The 19,685-nt window shown below is 36.3% G+C and overlaps 1 protein-coding gene across 4 annotated transcripts in view; it reads left to right on the top strand.

The window, feature by feature from the left end:
* DAB2 (DAB adaptor protein 2) overlaps window positions 1–19,685 on the top strand; it is a 942,412-nt gene that overhangs the window by 596,022 nt on the left and 326,705 nt on the right. For all 4 annotated transcript variants that reach the window (XM_085002141.1, XM_085002140.1, XM_085002144.1 and 1 more), the window contains one exon: window positions 18,509–18,584. The gene's annotated coding sequence lies outside the window, so the exon portion shown is untranslated. The remainder of the gene's footprint in view (window positions 1–18,508; window positions 18,585–19,685) is intronic.

The following is a 19,685-nucleotide window of genomic DNA, read 5'->3' as shown; positions in this document are numbered from 1 at the left end:
ATATATATTTGTCTTTTTGCCTTTTCTCGAGCTGCTCCCGCAGCACATGGAAGCTCCCAGGCTACAGGTCAAATCGGAGCTATAGCCACTGGCCTATGCCAGAGCCACAGCAACGCAGGATCTGAGCCGTGTCTGCAGCCCACACCACAGCTCCCGGCAATGCCAGATCCTTAACCCACTGAGCAAGGGCAGGGATTGAACCCGCAACCTTATGGTTCCTAGTCAGATTCGTCAATCACTGCGCCACGACAGGAACTCCAAAAAATCTGGTAATATTTTAAGGAGACTGAATAAAATACATTGTATACAAATTACAGAATGTGTGTATGTATGTATGTAAGTATGTATGTACATATGTAAAGATAGAAACATGTTGCAAACCTGGAAGTACAACGTTACCTTGATCATTACAACTCAAACCTGGATATTTTAGCACTCAGGAGATCTATTTTGTAATTGCTCAGTAGATTCTACCCATACTCAACACCTGACTTATATTTTATTATATCACAATAGACTTGGTACAATGCTATTTCTTCAAAGATACAACCATAATACCTGACTAAAAAATATTATGCTTCCATCTCATTCTTGCTCTCTTCTCTAGTCCAATAAAAAATGTATGTGTATTATTTCAAAACATTTATAAGTAAAATGAAAGTACAATTTGTTGCATGAGCCTATTTCTGTATAGAACTAAGATTTGGTTTTGCATTGACTATGTGATGTAGCATGTCTTTGGTCATACTAAAATAATACTTAATTGTATACTTTAAATGTGTGAATTGTATGATACATGAATTACGTGGTGGCAGTGTATTGGAGCTAACTAATATCTCAATAGGATAAGGATCATTGATAGAGGGTAAGTTTACACAAGAGCTCTTTGATGCACAAAGATTAAGAAGGGAATGTGAAAAGATCTATGCTTATATAGTCACACAGACAAAAAAAGAACATGCATACTATTCTAGAATTCTAAAACTGTGTAATACTTCTTGAAATTAGAAACAGGTAGTTAAGTGAACCCCTCTGCACTGTTGGTGGGAATGTAAGCTGGTACAGCCACTATGGAGAACAGCGTGGAGGTACCTTAGAAATCTATACATAGAACTACCATATGACCCAACAGTTCCTTGTGCCTATATCCGGACAAAACTCTCCTTAAAAAAGATACATGCACCTGCATGTTCATTGCAGCAATATTCACAATAGCCAAGACATGAAAACAACCCAAATGTCCATCAACAGACGATTGGATTAGGAAGATGTGGTATATATACACAATGGAATACTACTCAGCCATAAAAAAGAATGACATAATACCATTTGCAGCAACATGGATTGAACTAGAGACTCTCATACTGAGTGAAATTAGTCAGAAAGAGGAAGACAAATACTATATGATATCACTTATAACTGGAATATAATATACAGCACAAATGAACTTTTCCACAGAAAAGAAAATCATAGACTTGGAGAATAGACTTGTGGCTGCCTGAAGGGAGAGGGAGGGAGTGGGAGGGATTGGGAGCTTGGGGTTAACGGATGCAAACTATTGGTCTTGGAATGGATTAACAATGAGATCCTGCTGTGTAGCATTGAGAACTATGTCTAGATACTTACATCGCAACATGACAATGGGAGGAAAAAGTATGTATACATGTATGTGTAACTTGGTCCCCATGCTGTACAGCGGAAAAAAAAAAAAATTTAAAAAAAGGAGTTCCCGTCGTGGCGCAGTGGTTAACGAATCCGACTAGGGACCATGAGGTTGCGGGTTCAGTCCCTGCCCTTGCTCAGTGGGTTAACGATCCGGCGTTGCCTTGAGCTGTGGTGTAGGTTGCAGACGCGGCTCGGATCCCGCGTTGCTGTGGCTCTGGCATAGGCTGGCAGCTACAGCTCCGATTAGACCCCTAGCCTGGGAAACTCCATATGCCGCGGGAGCGGCCCAAGAAATGGCAAAAAGACAAAAAAAATAAATAAATAAATAAATAAATAAAAATAAAATAAATAAAAAAATAAAGAAGTAGTTAAAGGGAGCACAGTTTATATTTTTACTACTTCCTTATATTATCAACTTACATACTGATGTAACTATGTGTCATTTATTCTTTTGTTGATCAAATGAGCAGCAAAATACCTAGAAGAATAGTAATGATTCATAAAATGTTGGTGTTCCAAGAGACATAAAGCCCATTCAATCTCTATTTTACAAACAGTGTAAGAAGCTCAGAGAAGTAAAGATACTACACAGAGGACTTATTAAAGGCTGAGCAAGATTAGTCACCATGCCCTGTGTCTAATGAGAAGGTATCTTATCCTAATGTCCTGGCCCCATGCCTGGTGAAGTTACTTTTACTTGGAAGGGCAGAAGGTAGCTAAGGTTACAAATTATGATTTCTTTGAAAGTAAAGATCGAAACAAATTCACAAGCAGTCAAGTTGAGGACTTATGTAAAAAGAGAAAGGAAAACTAAATATATGTAGTACATTTCACCATATACTGTAGAATTAATATTGAAAGGACAGGGGTTCCCACTGTGGCTCAGTGATAGTAAACCTGACTAGTATCCATGAGGATATGGGTTCCATCCCTGGCCTCAGTGGGTTAAGGATCCGGCATTGCCATTAGCTGTGGTGTAGGTTACAGACATGACTTGGATCCAGCGTTGCCTGTGGCTATGTGGTAGGCCGTCAGTTACAGCTCCAATTCGACCCCTAGCCTGGGAACTACCATATGCTGTTGATGCAGCCATAAAAAGACAAAAAAAAAAAAAAAAAAAGCAAAAAGGCGAAGTTTTCAATTGACTCAGATATCAAAGATGTCCACTGAAACATGACAAACCCCCCCCCCCCGCCCCAAGCATTTCTGGTAGCAAGAAGAAAACTGTAGCATTAGACAGACTCCCGTCTTGAATCATGAAGATTGAGTCAAAGAGATTAATAATTGGGTGGAAGAGAGAAATGATGACTGATGAGACAGATTCATCATTGAGGTCCTCTGTGAATAGTTTCAGTCTTTATTTCTTTAAAGGGAAAGAATATATCACATGGAAGTCCCTCATAAAAAAGATATAAAGTGTATCAGAAAAACAAAGAATAATCAGTTAAATAATGATTGTTCATTGAATATGCTTTATTGGTGGGATATTACTAGATAATTCCAAACTCAATACCCAGGATCTTTACTGAAATTAAAAATAATTTCTCATATTAAAACACCTAAGATAACTTTTAAATAATTTACCTCACAACTTGAAAACATTGTATGAATTGATTTTTTTTTTTTTTTGTCTTTTTGCCATTTCTTGGGCCACTCCCGCGGCATATGGAGGTTCCCAGGCTAGGGGTCAAATCGGAGCTGTAGCCACCAGCCTAAGCCAGAGCCACAGCAACGCGGGATCCGAGCTGCATCTGCAACCTACACCACAGCTCACGGCAACGCCGGATCGTTAACCCACTGAGCAAGGGCAGGGACCGAACCGCAACCTCATGGTCCCTAGTCGGATTCGTTAACCACTGCGCCACGACGGGAACTCCCGTATGAATTGATTTCTAACCAAACTAAATTAGAATGTATTTTTTTTTCCACGATGCTCAATTTAATGAGACATCCATAGAGAAGCAGCCTTTTCCACACATCTGGCAAAAGTAAAATTCATGCTATATCTAGACTCTCAAAACCTAGGCTGTCTCAACATGTGCAGGGCCTGAGGCAAGAGAAAAATGAAGACTTATGTACCATATGTCTATATATTTAAAAGTATAAATAGAACCACAAACTATTTAATAAAAGATGCCCCATCCTCCTACATTGATTAATATACATTCAAAATAATAAAATAAAAAACATGGCTGTGGATTTTACTTCACAAAAGTCAATGAAATATTAAAGGCAGATATGAAATTATTTTGGCACATCTGTCATTCCGTTGATATCTAGAGGAGTTCCTGTCACTGTATATTGTTATAATCTAAAACTTCACATAATTTGTAGTCTATTGTCAGTAGCTATTTAAAGGATTAAAAATAACATGTGAATGTACACAGAATATAAAATGTTTGAACATAGTTTCATTGGAAATGTAAACTACAGTGAAAGTAAAAGCAAATCATTATTTTATATGCTTATTAAACATTTTTTCTGGGATAATTAAAATTATCTAGTAAAATATATTTATGGAATATCAAATTTTAAATCAATAATTTTAAAATCAGCTCTGTTTTTTAACTTTTATAATTAATTTCATTTATCCTATCGTGTATAATTTTGCAAACTTTGCAAATCAGCAGCAAGAAAAGGTTAAGCACATTACACTAAGGTGAGCCAACCCCTTCAAATACAATCTTACACAGTATGTGTTATAGCTATTTACTTTAAATTTAAATGAAACAAGTATCATAAGATGATTTTTACTCTAAAAATTCTGGGGGAAAAAACCTTAAGATTTATCATATATGATATATATAATCTGATGTAATAGAAGATAAATGATTTGAAATAAAAACTAGCTATTCTTACATTAAGATCTCTAATTGATAGTGACTTATCTAAGAGTCCTAGCTCCTTATTTCTGCTTAAAATCTTTTTAAATCTTACGTTATAGCAAGTTTGAACAATTTTAATTAAACTGCTTGATAGCCTCTGAAAGTTTATAAAAAGTCAAAAATTATAATGAAGATTGTGTTTACTTTTGTATCAATTTCTAAATTTCATTATCCTAGAAAATAATGGAAAATTAAATCATTTTTTAAAATACCACAGAAATACTCATATCAAGAAATAAGTTGGGAGTTCCCGTCGTGGCGCAGTGGTTAACGAATCCGACTAGGAACCATGAGGTTTCGGGTTCGATCCCTGCCCTTGCTCAGTGGGTTAACGATCCGGCGTTGCCGTGAGCTGTGGTGTAGGTTGCAGACGCGGCTCGGATCCCTCGTTGCTGTGGCTCTGGCGTAAGCTGGTAGCTACAGCTCCGATTGGACCCCTAGCCTGGGAACTTCCATATGCCGCGGGAGCGGCCCAAGAAATAGCAAAAAGACAAAAAAAAAAAAAAAAAAAAAAAAAAAGAAATAAGTTAATTTTTTCTGGGTTTGAGGGACAAAAATGATGTATAATTATTTATACCTCTAACTGCTTTCAAAGAAACTATCTTCTGAACAAGTATAATTGTGGTCTGGATGAGAAAGGGAGAAGGAAGGAAAAGAGCTGTCTGGACATAAACTAGAAACACATTTGCACGATGCAGCCTCTCTGCACAGCCTCACAGGTCAGTTTCCTAGGGAGGAATATATATTGAACGTGCTGCAAGTCTGAGAGCCATAAACTAATCTGTGTTCAGTAAGAACAAATCGATCGTTTTCTCAGCACCAGTAATGAATGACACAAATAAAGTGATTCTCACCGTGAGTAAGAGATTGGCTGTCTAGTTTTGGAGTGTAATGTCAAGACAGAACAATTCTTGGTAATCTCGTTATATACGCCCAGGGGTGCTGATAATGTTGAGAAATTTTGTCTTCCCCACACTGATCTCTTATTTCCTTTGTTCTTTTCCATTCTTCCTTAATGTGCCTTCCTGCCTCTATTTGTCTGTCATCCTGTCCATTATTCTGTGTTCTTGAGTTTAGTTTGACAGCACATTTGCGTCACAGTGGTTGCTAGTGGTTGAGAGCTCTAGGGAGGCCGCAGGCCAGCAGCCCACTGGCCGCGTTCCCCAAATCTCTACTTCTCTGTCGCCAGACTGCCACCCATTCTTGCCAATGCCTCTGGTCACAGGGCTGGTAAGTATGTGTGCAAATATGCTCACATGCATAGCTGTTTCTGAATCACAGGCTCGTCATGAGTTCTTTTGCATGATATCAATAACCACCCGAATCTGCCCGCAGTTTCCCCAAAGCAGCGTTCACTCATCTCAAAAAGAAGCATCACGACTATTCTAAGACTTTTACCACATGGACACATAAGGGAGGTGCAAAAATATTTTATTTGAAATAGCAATCAAAAGCCAACTTGGAGCACAGCAAGAAGGGATTAGACCACCCCATGACTAGCCTTCCTGGAATCGATTTCAAGAATGTAAAAATCTGTTGGGAGGCAGTAAATTTTCTGGTACTAAAATCAAAGGTGGTTTGTGGAGAAGGCAGCTATGGGGAGCTTAAACTTTCATCATCTTGATTATATTGTTTTCGTGTATTAACCGTGCTTGGCCAGCAAAAAGCAGTTAAAGGTCTAATAACGAAGTGTGAACTTCATACACCTAAACCTCTTGCAATCGTTCTAGACAATACAGTACTTGGCAGTCAGCTTTATAAATGGGTTTTAAACAAGTCCTTGTAATGGTGAAACGATATAAGGGAACAAATTGCGGTAAGGAAAGCATGTTGTTGATGTCAAAGAATTCAGCCTGTTACCGTAATGCTAAGAGCATATTTTTGTCAACACTGACTGTGGTCCTGGTCACAGGCTAATTTCTGATGCCTGCTTTTGAAATTATCATCCAGTGTGCCTTGGAGATACGTGGAGACCTCAGGTATGTTTAAAAATTGACAAATTACTTTGGTTAAAACAAAAATTCAGAAATATAGACTATAACCCAATGTAGGCACAGATATTAACAAAGACCAAAATAGACAATGGTCATTGTAGTGATTTCCGGGACACCTTATGAGCCCAAACATCACTCTTCCTTTTAGTGCCCTCCTTTTCATGGCCATAGAGCTTTTGTTTTTGGTTACTTGCTATACACGTACATTTTAATTCAATGAGTATTCTGTTTTCAAGATGAGTATTATATTTTCTGATTGACGGGCTTATTCAGAAAAACTACCTTTTTTTTAAGATTTTTCATGGTTTAATTAGTATCGATTGACTAATTTTTCCATAGTGCTGTATTAGATGCTGCTGTGGAGTCTGGCAAATGATACCTTTTATGTTCTTAACAGACCTGCACCATACTCGAGAAGAGAAACGTATATGAATGTTAAAGTGAAAGTAAAAAATTAAGACCAGTCAAGTAAATAGTATAGGTAGTAGTAGTAGGGGAACTAAAAGGAAAAAGTCTCAGTAGACCAGACAGGCTGAGAATTTATGTTGAGAGGTTATATGTGGTGCTACTTAGGAAAGATGATTTTGGGGTCGGACAGACCTGAGCCGAGTCCAATTCTGTCCCTTACTTTGCATGTCTCAGCCTGTTTCATTATCCATAAAATGGACAACAGTAACAATCCCTAACTTTGTAATATTGCTGAGAGGATTAAGTGGGGGACCTAATGTAAAATGCTGGCTCACAGGAACAGCTTTGTAAATGTTTTGGTAAAAGAAATAGTGGAGGCTAAGATTATAAAGGAAATGCAACATAGTGTAGACAAAATAATGAGGCTCTCTGACTGTTATATAATTAGATATTGTGTAAATGACAAGAGGTGTCTCTATAAAGAATTTATAAGCTTATAAGAAGAAAGGAAAATATATGAAGGCAGAGAAGAAAATGATTAAGAAAGAGGATGAAGGGCAGCTGAAAGGGAAGAAGAAAAATATACAGAAAAGGAAAAGAGAAGGAAGTACCATCCAAAGAAATGGCTTGTAGACTGATGGAATTATTTTCAATGGGACTGAGGGAGCTAAAAGAAAATGTAATAAAAACTTTAGCATTTTAGTGGAAAATATGTGATAATCTAGAATCGTGACCCACAAACAACTGTCATCCATAATTGGAATGTATATGTAAGGGGTTTTTTGTTTTGCTTTTTGTTGTTTGTTTTTTGTCTTTTTTTAGAGCCGCATCCATGTCTTATGGATGTTCCCAACCGAGGGGTCAAATCGGAGCTGTGGCTGCCAGCCTACACCACAGCCACAGCAATGCAGGATCGGAGTTGCCTCTGTGATCCACACCACAGCTCACAGCAACGCCGGACCCTTAATCCACTGAGCAAGGCCAGGGATCGAACCCACATCCTCATGGATACTAGTAAAGTTCGTTAACCACTGAGCCACAATAGGAATTCCAAGTTGTTTGTTTTTTTCTTTCAGACAAGCAAAAAGAATTAACCACAGCTATGAAAGGATATACTTTAAAAAACAGAAAAGATTGTCCCAGAAGGAATAAGAAGGTCTAAGATCAAGAGGGAGAGGGATGTCAAGCAAAGAAACTGTTGCATATGCATGTAAATCTAAAGCAACTGTATCTTCAGTAGCAATAGTGTCTTTACTGCTACTATTAATTATTGTCATCATCATTATTAATTTGAGGGTTTTACAAATGATAGTGAAGACTTTCAGTTTCAGCACTGACATGTAAAGAGCTTAGCAGTTACCATTACCTTCTTTATTATATGAAAAAGCTGAACCAACTGAAAATCAATAACTTCTTTTCTCCCAACAGAGAGCTGAGGTTTCAGGGAAAAATGAACACTCTGGAAACTAGAAAGACAGGTGAATCCAGATAGTCATAGTGGAGATATGCTTACCTAGAACAGAAGCTGCTGCAGGCATAAATTGGTAGGAACACTTCAGCGGTAATTTTGATGGATCGCTGGAGGCTGACTATGGACTAACCTAAGAATAAGAACCCCTAGGGGCTGCAGTCTTAGGTAATTTCCTTCATTCCCATTGGTTTACCTCTGGTAACATCACCAGATTCTCAGGATGAAGATCCTAGAAAGATACCCTCCAGGTTCTGGCAGGAAGAAGGGAAGAGTAATCATTGTGAAACACATCCAAAGAATTCACCATTTAAAAAAGTCTACTTTCTAGGGAAAAGATTTTGCCAGGGCATTTATCCCAGCTCAAGAAATGACATTTCTCCTGTTTTAGCCCCCATCTAGACTTCCTTTCTTATGTAAGGGTGAGAAAAACTATATCACTTGAGAAATACTTATAAAGCCATAGCCCAGAGACTCAGATGGAGTAAAAGACTAAGATTTAATTGCGAGATTACAGAACACGTATTCTCTCTCACACCTGACCACTAATTACATCAACAGGGCCCCAGAATAGTAACCATGGATTACAGCTGAAAAACTGCAAGACACAAACTTTCTCTAAGGAGGAAGTGCTTAGGGAAGCCCAAAGTCAAGAGGAGAGACAAAAAGAAAGACAATAGAGAAATTTGAAGCTTTAGGCACTAACATCTAGGGTAAGCATTAAACACATGCCAATTCTTAGCCATATTAATAAATTCTCATACTAAGCCTCTATTTACTGCAGTTTCTGTTATTGATCCAAATATTCAGTTTTCAAAAAAAGTAAAAGACATGCCAAAATGAAAAAACAAGTTTGAGTCTAAACAGACAAAGCAAGCACCAGGACCATATTCAGATATGACACAGATATTGGAATTATCGGATTGAGAACTTAAATAACTATAATTAATATGTTAAGAGTTCTGAAGAGAAGAAGTACACAGCATGCATGAACACATGGTAATGCAAGCAGAAATGTGGAAACACTAAGAAAGAATTAACAGAAATGAAGAATTCCTTTGATCAGTAAAGTGGACATGACCAAGGAAAGAATTGGTGAGTCTGAAGATATAGCAATAAAAACTTCCCAAACTCAAAGTTAAAAAATAAGATTCTACTGTATTTTGTTAAAAAAAATCCACTTTAATTATAAAATTCAAATAAATTAAAGGAAAAGAAGAAAACTATACCATGCTAAAGCTACTCAAAAGATAGCTATAGTAGCTATATTAATTTCAGACAAAGCAGGATTCAGAACAAGGAAAGTTATCAGAGTTTAAAAAGGTTCATGAATTTATGATAAGGAAATCAAATCTCCTAGAAGATATAAAAATCCTAAATATGTATGCATCTAATAATGCCTTAAATACATGAGGTATAAACTGAGAACTGGAAAATGGTAGAACTAGAGGAGAAATAGACAAATCCATTACTATATATGAAGACTTCAACTTCCATCTTTTATTAATTGATAAATTAAGCAGGCACAAAATCAGTAAGGATGGAATTGATCTGAATAGCTTGATACAATTGACATTAATAAAATACTCCATTCAGTAACAACAGACTATACATTCATCTCAAACCCATATGGAACGTTCACTGAGAGACCAAATTCATGGCCATAAAATGCATCTTAACAAATTTAAAAGAACAGCAATCATAAAAAGTCCATTCTTAGATTTCAATGGATTAAACCAAGAATCAATGCAGGAAAGATAGCTGAAAAAAATCCGTAAGTATTTAGAAATTAAACAGCACTCTCCTAAATAATACATAGGACAAATAAAATGTCTTGAAGCAGTTTTACAAATATTTTGAACTACATAAAAATGAAAAAATAACATCAAAATTCATGAGATACAACAAAAGCAGTGCTTAGAAGTTTACAGCTTTACACACATATATTATGAAAGCAGAAAGATATAAAATAAATAACCTTAGCTTCTATCTTATGAAATAAGAGAGAAGATGAATATAATCCTAAAGAAAGCAGAAGAAAATAGTAAAAATTAGAGCAAAAATCAATAAAATTAAAAACAGGATGAGAATTCCTGTTATGGCTCAGCGGTAATAAATCTGATTAGTATTCATGAGGATGCCGGTTTGATCTCTGGCCTGCTCAGTAGCTTAAGGATCTGGCATTGCTATGAGCTGTGTAGGTCACAGACATGGCTCAGATCCCACATTGCTGTAGCTCTGGCATAGGCCGGTAGCGGCAGCTCCGATTCAACCCCTAGCCTGGGAACTTCCATATGCCACAGGTCTGACCCTACAAATACAAAAACAAAAACAAAAAACAAAATAGGATAATAGTAGAGAAACTGAAAAAAATCAAAAGCTAGTTCTGTTAGAAGGTCAATAAAACCGAGAAATCTCTAGGCAGATTAAGGGAAAATGCGAGGAGATACAAAGTATTAATATCAGAAGTGAAAAATGGGCTCTGTCTACTGATCAAAGGGATAATAAGGGAACATTAGGAATAAGGCTATGCCCACAAATTTTATAAATTTCTAGATTAAATAAGTTCTTGAAAGATACAGTTCATCCAAAAACTCATGCAAGGAGAAACAATGTGAATAAGTTTATATCAACTAAAGAATTTGAATCAATATTAACTCTTGCCACAGCTGAAGGAACCAGTCCCAGTGGCTCAACTGCAGAATTTGACCACGTATTTGTGATGTGGTAGATATTATGCCATCTCTCTACAGTCTTTTTCGGGAGAGAGACGCTGAGTATATGCTTTCTAACTCCTTCTAGGAGAGCAGCATTACTTTTCTACCAAAACGAGATGAAGACTTTACAAAAAAGGAAACTATAGGCTGTTATCTTTCATGAATATAGATGAAAAATCTTCAACAAAAACATTAGTAGGTTAAATTCAACAATGAATGAAAAAAAAAATATGTCTTACCAAATAAGGCTTATTCTAGGTATGCAAGGCTGGTTTGGTGTTCAAAAAATAAACATTCAAAAAAACCTCACATCACTAGGCTGAAGAAAAAAAAATTGTATGATAGTATCAGTTGGTGCAGAAAAAGCGGTTGACAAAATCTAACATCTATAAATGATAAAATTTCTCAGAAAAGTAGGAATAGAGGGAAACTTTCTCAACTTGGTGAAGAATATAAAAAACTACAGTTATCATTATACTTAATGGGTAATGTAAGCAGAAATATGGAAACACTGAGAAAGAAGTGAAAGTAATTATACTTTTCTCATTTTTAATTTGTAATGAAATATCGGCAACTAAAAGTTTTATTTATGATAGAGCATTATATAAGATATAATACACTTTTAATGTGTGTGAGTCCAATGTAAAATTCTACTATTTGGCTTTTGGGAAAAAACAAACAAAAGTTGATCATTAAAATCTGTAATTGTGCCAATACTTTTTATTAAACATCATGATAAAATATTATATGACTTAATGCCACTAGGTAATAATGAAACATAAAAATTACAGCATGTAGTCTGTTATGTTTTTTCTTAGGAGACAGAATATATTAAATAATTTATGAGATAAAGTAGCATTTACTAAAGTTGGAAAATAGGTCAAAATTGTGATTTGATAGAATCAGTTTTATTTACTTTATTAACTAACTTACACTCAGGTTAAAAGAAATTATATATGAGCCTTACCCATGGATCTGTCCAATGTATATTGAAAATTTGGATAGTGTTAAAGAACATCTGGTCAATGATGAACTATAAGGATTAACATTATCACTGATGCTGTATTGACGCTTTAAACATGATTATTTCTCAACGAATATAAAGCATTTTAGAGATGGGTGTTAAAAATTTCTGCAAATAATTTCTGAGGCTTAAACATTTTTTTCTTTTTTGTTAATGAAAGTATAGTTGATTTACAGTGCTGTGCCAATTTCTGCTCTACAGCAAAGCGACTCAGTCATACATATACATTCTTTTTTTTACGTTCTTTTCTGTCATGGTTTATCCCAGGAGATCGGATATAGTTCCCTCTGCTGTACAGTAGGACCTTGTTGTTTATCCATTGTTAATGTAACAGTTTGCATCTACTAACCCTAAATTCCCAATCCGTCCCACTCCCCCCCCCCCCCTTGGCAACTACAAGTCTGTTCTCCTTTTCCATTTTTCCACTTTGTGGATAGGTTCACATTTTAAACCTGTTCTTTCATTCGTTCGTTCGTTTGTTCTTTCTTTTTCTTTCCTTCCTTCCTTCCTTCCTTCCTTCCTTCCTTCCTTCCTTCCTTTCTTTCTTTCTTTCTTTCTTTCTTTACCTTCCTTCCTTCCTTTCTCCCTCCCTCCCTTCCTTCTTTCTCCCTCCCTTCCTTCCTTTCTTTCTTTTTTGCATTCAGTGTTTCATTTTCATGCTTTCTTAGCCTCACTCTACTAGGAGATCCTTTCTTAAGAGCTATGCAGTCTTTGACTTTGTTCATTTGAATTTATTAAATGGATTATTCTCACCTCTACTCCACCCTGTGTCCATATGCAAATCAGCCTGACAGAGACAAAATATCCTCCTGCCTTTGCCACATTTCATCATTTGAGAGACATGTTTGTAAGACAGGGAATGAGGAGTGTCCTTGAAGGTTTATGTTCTTGATTAAAGACTACAGTAAGCTTTCCTTTTTTCTTTTACTTGGCAACTGAGAGATTTAACTACACCCTGAAAGTTAATTAAATTGATACATTCCCCTAAATGTGTCTGTGTTGGAATATCTTGGTAATGTCTTTTCCAATTTGAATGCCCCTGTGATGGAATAACTGGATTGAGGTAGGGAATAGTTATTTAGATGGAAGAGTTGAAGAAAGCCTCGTGGGCCCAGGTTCACATGATCTGAGACTTGGCATATGAAAAGGAGTAGAGATACCAAAAGATACCAAAAGAAGACAATTTTTTTTTTTTTTTTTGTCTTTTTGCCTTTTCTAGGACCACTCCTGTGGCATATGGAGGTTCCCAGGCTAGGGGTCTAACTGGAGCTGTAGCCACCGGCCTACGCCAGAACCACAGGGATCCAAGCCACGTCTGCATCCTATACCACAGCTCACGGCAATGCTGAATCCTTAACCCACTGAGCAAGGCCAGGGATCGAACCCGCAACCTCATGGTTCCTAGTTGGATTCGTTAACCAGTGCGCCACGACGGGAACTCCAGTTGAAGACAATTTTGAGCAAAGAAAATGCACATACAAAAGTCCTAAAGTAAGGATGAACTTGGCTGCTTCAAAGAAGTAAAAGGCTAGTGTGGATGGATGTGCAGGAGATACAGAGGGAGACTGACATGAAGTTGGGAGGGATACAGAAGTGAAACGATGTAAGACGTGAAAAAGTAACAAGTTTGCATTTAAGTTGAAATTCAATGAGAATCTATAGAAAGGTTTTCAGCATAAGAATTTCATATTCTAATTTAACTTTAAAGATATAAATCTAAGACAAAGTGAGAAGTAATGTTAGATTATACAAGAGAAGCAGGGAAAGGTAGAACTGAAATTTACTTTGGAGACATAGCCCACAGGATTTGCTGATGGATTGAATTTTCAAGGTATGTAAAAGGGGAAAAATGTTTTTGATAATCTGGAATTTGGATTGATGTCAGCTCCATTTATTGAGGTGGAAACTACTGGAGAATAATACTTAGGGAGGAATTCTATTTTGGAAAGCTGGTTTGCTATGAAATGAATGTAAATGGGTTGAATTCCCCTATTAAAAGCAGATCTCATATTGAATTAATAATAAAACTCAAAAGCATTTGGTTTATAAGAATCGCATCAAAAAATAGCAATGAAAGATCAAAATAAAGAGATGGACTGAGATATACATGAGAAGCTCTGAAACAGTGCAGAGCTATTCATATTAATGCGGAATCCAAGGTAAAGGGGGTTAAATTAAAAACTGCTTTGTAGGAGTTCCTGTTGTGACTCAATAGGTTCAGAACCTGACATAGTGTCCCTGAGGATGTGAGTTTGATCCTTGGCCTTGCTCAATGGGTTAAGAATCTGGTGTTTCCTCAAGTTGCAGTGTTGGTTGTAGATATGGCTCAAATCCAGCATTGCTGCGGCTGTGGCTATAGGTCTGTAGCTGCAGCTCCAATTTGACCCCTAACCTGGGAATTTCTATATGCCACAGATGTGGGCATAAGAAAGAAAGAAGAAAAAAAAGAGAACTACTTCGTACTTCGTATTGATATGTTCCACCATGAGTATTTATGCTCCCACAGTTTTAATACACTTTTCTTAACCATCGAGCAATCAAGAAGACAAAAGGTAAATTTAAAATATTAAGTTGAGGGAGTTCACGTTGTGGATCAGCAAGTTACCAACTGGACTAGAATCCATGAGGATGCAAGTTTGATACCTGGCATTGCTCAGTGGGTTAAGGATCTGGTATTACTGTGAGCTGTGGTGTAGGTTGCAGACACAGCTCAGGTCTCACGTAGCTTGTGGCTGTGGCGTAGGCTGGTTTATGCCGGCAGCTGCCCCTCCAATTCAACCCCTGGCCTGGGAACTTCTGTGTGTCACAGGTACAGCCCTAAGAAGAAAAAAAAATTAAGTTGATAGCTATAAATTTAATTTTATAATATACATTTTCAGGTATCCATTGGAGATTGGGAAGAAATATACACTGGGTCACAAAAGATTCTTCAGTAAATTCCAAAATGCAGAAATTACAGATAGCAATTATTCTGCCACAATGCAATTCAATTAAAAATAAGTAACAAAAGCACAAACTCTAAATCTCATTCACCACTGTAGAAGCACATGCAAACACAATTTTTAAATATTAAAGTATTCCATATTAAATTGTGGGTCAAAAAGAGACATAAATCAAATTATAGACTATGATGGAATAATAAATAAGCATTGTATAATAAATAGCAAAAGGATTTCTAGTAAAATCAAGATGAAATTAAGATTCATGTAAATAGCATTATTAATATTGTATTAGAATTTCTAGCAATTGCTGTAAGGCATGAAGCAAAAATCAAATGTATAACTTTTGTAAAAAAAAAACACTATAGTGGAGATTTTACAGATTACCTCTAAATATAAATATATATATAAATATATATATATATTTTTTTTTTTTTGCTTTTTAGGGCCACACCTATGGCATATAGAAGGTCCCAGGTTAGGAGTAGATTTGGAACTGTAGCTGCCAGCCTACACCACAGCCACAGGATCTAAATGGCGTATGTGACCTACACCACAGCTCAAGGCAATGCCGGATCCCCAACTCACTGAGTGAGGTCAGGGATTGAACCTGCATCCTCATGGATACCAGTTCAGTTCATTTTAGCTGCGCTGCAATGGAACTCCCTCTAAATATTTTTAAAAATTTTTTTCTATTTGCAGGAGTTCCTGTCATGGCTCAGTGGTTAAGGAATCAGACTAGCATCCATGAAGATGTGTGCTCGATCCCTGGCCTTGCTCATTGGGTTAAGGATCCGTCACTGCCCTGAGCTCTGGTGTAGGTTGCAGGTGCAGCTCAGATTCTGAGTTGCTGTGGCTCTGGCATAGGCTGGACCCTAGCCTCGGTGTGACCCTAAAAAGACAAAAAAAAAATTTTCTGTTGGCCAAAAACTCAAAAAAATGAATATATGTAATAAAATTAGATATATATGTAATATATATGAAATACGTGTAATAAAATTTTGATTATATCAAATAGTAGGCTAAATATTAAATTTTAAAACAAAACGAACCCCCGAAATACCAAAAATAAAACACATAGTAATAAATTTGATTGCATAAAAAGTCAAAATTTCCTTAGTGTTAACAAATTATAAACTACCTTAAAAGACAAACTAGTAGAATTATTTGAAATTTATATAATAAATATTTGTATCTTTACTCTTTGTTAAAAAATAAATAATTTTTTAAAAATAAGCATTAGCTAAAAAGAGATGTAGGTTCAGTTAAATGGATTTCAGTGAAAGTCAGAAGAAATAAGAGTTCGATAAACAAGGAAACAGATTTAATCTCACAATTAATCAAGAAAACTCATTTTAAAATAAAGACATACCTTGATTTGCCTATCAAGCTGTCAAAAAAAAAAAAAAAAAAAAAAAAAACAGTGAAGGAACTTTGAGCCTTTGCTCAGATTACATACCTCCAAGAATGTTAATTGGGAGTTCCCGTCGTGGCGCAGTGGTTAACGAATGCGACTAGGAACCATGAGGTTGCGGGTTCGGTCCCTACCCTTGCTCAGTGGGTTAACAATCCGGCATTGCCGTGAGCTGTGGTGTAGGTTGCAGATGCAGCTCGGATCCCGCGTTGCTGTGGCTCTGGAGTAGGCTGGTGGCTACAACTCCGATTGGACCCCTAGCCTGGGAACCTCCATATGCCGTGGGAGCGGCCCAAGAAATAGCAAAGACAAAAAAAAAAAAAAAAAGAATGTTAATTGGTGACTTTTTCCAGGAAAATAATTTGCTATTATCTATTAAGATTTTTAGAGTAATTAACATGAATTTGATGCAGTTTCATTACGACTGGTAATCCCTTATTTGAAAATTATCACTGATATGAACAATAAATGCAATAATGCAATAATGTTCATATGGGGAAATGTTCATGATATAGGTGAAAGTGGAAGACACTAAACTATGTATAAAATATAATCATGTTTTTTTTTAAAGTCTGTATGTTAGAAGTATTTTGAAAGGGACCACTATAGAATATACAAAAATGTAACATTGGTTTTGATGGTTAGAATATGAGGACACATATTCCATATTTTTACAAAAAGGCGACATGTCTTGCATGCCAAGGAAAAACCATGTACTTAATTTAAAAAAACTCTAAATTGCAAAATGTAGTAGTTGCTTTAACACTCCCTCTGCAGACTTTGTGGAATAAAATAACCAAATAATTGTCATTCAAATTATAAACCCACCTGTAATGTTAATTATCGCTATATTAAATAACTATCTAACAATCAAATTAATGTGACAATTAGCCATCCTAATATAACCTGCTCTTACCTTTCTTCCCTCATAAGTTTTGATTATGAAAACTTTAATAAATTATGCTGTAAAACCATTTTGCCTTTGTAACATTAAAATTTTTCCACTGAAGCTTATGTTACTGTCTTTAGCTAATGCTCTGTTCCCACTGCCAAAATTTTGCCATACTGTACCTTGAGTGTGAAGCCCTAAAGTTTCTATCAACATGCTTAGCATATAGTAAGCACACAAGTGTTACTTTTTTGTGATTCTGAATCTCTTGTGCCATTTGATTTCATTTTATGCGTGCAGCAACTTTCAAACACATACACACCAAACAGGTAAGGCAAAAGTAAAGCAATTAGGTAGATAAGGAGATACATATAGATGAATGGATAGGTAGGTAGATAGATAGAGACAAATAAACAAATGATTATATGAACGGTGCTGAATCTTTGCCCTTTCACACACAGTCTTCATTTCCCTCCATTCTGTCCTGTGCTGTGGAAGCTTGACCTTTCAGGACTGTATCTCATAACCAGAGCCCTCAAACTTCAAACACAGTTTGGCCAATGGGAGCCACCTGCAAGCTACAGCAGAAGGCTCCACCCTGTAGGGCCTTACTTGGCAGTTGCTGGCTTTCTCTTCCAGTGGACTTCTGCTAGGTCCTGTCTTTTAGCTTTTGCCAGTTCTCTATCACTTGCATGTCCCCCAGCTGCTCCACTGTCAATCCGTGCTGGAACTGACAATCTTTTCAGCTCAAGTGGCAGATGTGTATCTCATTGTCCTTTCATCTGCAATCCCCTGATTGCTTGGCCATTTGGACCTCTTCTTTTGTGAAATGCCTGTCTTATTATCCTAGTGACCATTTGGATGTACTCTTTGATGAAGGATCTATTTAAGTCTTTGCTCTTTTTAAAAATCACGTTATCATTCTTTTTTTTTAATTGTCATATTCTGAATATGCTTTTTATTCCAAATATGTCCTCTGTAGAATATGTGTCATAAATATCCAGTCTGAGATTGGCCTTCTAACAGTTTTAATGTGAAAATGTCTTTCAATGAATATAAATTCTTAGTTTTAATGTAGTCCACTTTTCAATGTTTTCTCTTTTAGGTTGGAGGATTTGCACTCTGTTTAAGCAATCTTTGTTTACACCAACATCTTGAAGAGTTTCTCCTATTTTCTTCAGGTAATTTTATTGTATTCTTTTTTACATTTAGGCCTAGGAACCATCTTCATGAATTAATTAGTTAATTAATTAAATGTGTATGGACTCAAAGTACATTATTTCCATATAAATTTCCAATTGACCAAGCACTGTTTATCCTACTCAACTGCGATTGTGCTTTTGTCATATATGATAGCATCTATCATGTGTGGAACTGTTTCTGGGCTCTCTGTTCTGGTGTATTAGACTGTTTGTGCTTGGTGTTAATTTTACATTGTCTTAATTACTATAGCTTTATAGCAAGTCTTTACAATGTAGTTTTATAGCCAGTACAGCCTTCATTTGTTTTTCTCTTCAAAGATCATCTTGCTATATTAGGTCATCTGTGTTTCCATAGAAAATGTGACAACTTTCACAGACAATTAGAATTTTGATTGAGACTGCTTTGCATCCGTAGACCAAAGTTGGCTTTAAGAATATGAAATTTTAATATTTCCTTTAAGTAGTTCCCATCGTAGCTCAGCAGATAGCAAACCTGACTAGCCTCCATGAGGATGCAATGATCCCTGGCCTTGCTCAGTGGGTTATGGATATTGCGTTGCTGTGAGCTATGGTGTGGGTTGCAGATGCGGCTTGGATCCCACGTGGCTATGGTGTAGGCCAGCAGCTTCAGCTCTGATTGGACCCCTAGCCTGGGAACCTCCATATGCCATGGATGTAGCCCTAAAAAGACAAAAGACAAAAGAAAAAATTCCTTTAAATACAGTTTTAGCAGCATTTTATATGTTTTGATCATTTTGAATTATCATTCAATTTAAAATGTTTTCTGATTTCCTTTGTGAATTCTTTGACTCATGGGTTAAGTGTATTGATATATTTCCAAACTTTTAAATATTTTGCAGTAATTTTAGTCTTGATGATTTCTGGTTCAATTTTCTTTTTTTAGCCAGTTGAACAAACTTTGTATTTTAATTGGAATATTTTTCCATTTACATGTAATATAACTACTAAACTTTAAATACTGGGTCTCCTCCAAGGAGTGGTAGTTTCCTCCAAGTAAAAGGTAAGCAAACAAGATAAGTAGGATAGGAAAACGGTCACTGCCTCTGCCACCCAGCTCTG

The sequence above is a fragment of the Sus scrofa genome, chromosome 16, assembly GCF_054392235.1.
Source record: "Sus scrofa isolate SSC_HxYL_T2T_F1_AM1 chromosome 16, Sscrofa_HxYL_maternal_Yorkshire_Landrace_v2.0, whole genome shotgun sequence".
Lineage (NCBI taxonomy): Eukaryota > Metazoa > Chordata > Mammalia > Artiodactyla > Suidae > Sus > Sus scrofa.
The sequence above is the reverse complement of the archived record's forward strand: the minus strand, read 5'-3'. Positions and strand labels throughout refer to the sequence as shown.